This window comes from Mandrillus leucophaeus, unplaced genomic scaffold (genome assembly GCF_000951045.1).
Source record: "Mandrillus leucophaeus isolate KB7577 unplaced genomic scaffold, Mleu.le_1.0 Scaffold258, whole genome shotgun sequence".
Lineage (NCBI taxonomy): Eukaryota > Metazoa > Chordata > Mammalia > Primates > Cercopithecidae > Mandrillus > Mandrillus leucophaeus.
Genome location: NW_012102676.1, coordinates 423,731 through 425,490, shown reverse-complemented (window position 1 = coordinate 425,490; position 1,760 = coordinate 423,731).

Below are 1,760 nucleotides of genomic sequence, written 5' to 3'. Positions count from 1 at the left end.
TCATGGCAGCCTGGGAGACAGAGTGAGACCCTGTCTTAGAAAGAAAAAAAAGAAAAAAAAAAAAGGTAGGAAAAAATGTATTATAGAGCTATTTGCATATTACAAGGCAGTTAATTAGTACAAACTATATAATATTTTTCAGGATTTTGTGAAGGAGGCTGTGGTATATATAATTATATCATTTGTTTTGAATATTTATAATTTGCTGTTTTTTAAATGTAAATATTCACATTTGTACCAAATTTTGTACTTTGTACTTTGTATTCTTTTTCTGAAAGAGCTTCAGCAAATTTTCAGAACACTGCAATCGAAGTCAAGATTCTACAAACTTCCAAAGGGAAGGAAAAAGATAATAATAATAAAACCAAACCCAAATCACCACATACAAAGAATCAACATGGCTTTGGACCTTTCTATACCACTGGAAGATAAAATTTAACAGCCAAAAGCCCTCAAACTTCTAGCAGGAAATAATTTCCAACAGTGTAGAATTTAATACACTGTGAAACCCTTGATCAAAAGAGAGAGAATAAAAATATTTTCTGACGGGTGTATATGGCTTTAAACATTTCAACCATTCACCTTATTTCAGGAAAGTACTAAACAATGTGTTCCAGTGTAGTTGCACTTGTGTAAACAGGATATGACTTAACTCTGACACACTTTTATTTCCAAAACCTCTGTGTCTTTGCCATAGGTTGTATCTAGTAGACTTTGTCAGAAATATCATGAACACACAACTGGTACATTTTGACAGTAACAGCCAATATGCAAAGTCCTTTGAAGTGAAATGAGAAACGTCACCTCACCATCTGCATTCTTTAATAAACAGCTACTGTTCTAAAGAAAAATGTGTGTAAGAAATTAAGTTTGAAAAAGTACACAGATGGTTTTACTAATTTTTTCTATGATAACATTATATAATCTAAAACTCAGATTACTGGTACATTAGGCTATAAGTATTTATCTTACATTCTCTGGTCTCTTTTATAGCTTAATCATAAAGTAATCATCTGGGTACATTATCAACATGCAGGGATTCAGACCCTGTGGTCCTTTCCAATTACTATTTTCCCACCCCTGGACCCCTGAAATGCGTGACTCCCCTGACTTTTATGATTATCTGGCCCTCACTTTTATTTATAATGTCACTCTTTAACATTCATCCCTAAACACTGTAAGTTTATATGTTTTTGTTCTGTAAAGAGAATCATACAATATATATTTTTGTACTTCTGGTGTCTTTTACTCAACTCTGTCTTTGTAAGGCACATTCATATTGTTGCTGTAGCTGTATTTTGTTTGTTTGTTTGTTTGTTTCTAGTATTGGATAAGTTTCTGTTATGTGAATGTACCATGATTTAGTTATCCATTTCTAGTATTAATGAAGATTTGAGTTGTTTCCATTTTGGAGGATTGCCAGTACACCAGGAGCTGCATTAGACTGATCAATCTCCCTTTCAGGGCTCAGAAATTCTTCATAGATAAGAGACAGAAAGATGTTTTTATAATATTTAAGAACATGTAATCACTCTTATAAACGCCAAGGTTACTTCCATTTTCTTAAACACACTGACAGCTTATTTAAATAAACTCAGCTGGCCACTTGAATTTCACTTTCCCCTGTTCGTTCTTACCTATTACTCTCTGATTTATGTGTATTAATTGAGGCAGTATTGATGCAGGATTTTTCTTGGCCACTTTGTCAACCAGGGACCTCCACAACTTTTGATGGCCCTCTCCCCTCTTTTTTTTTTTTT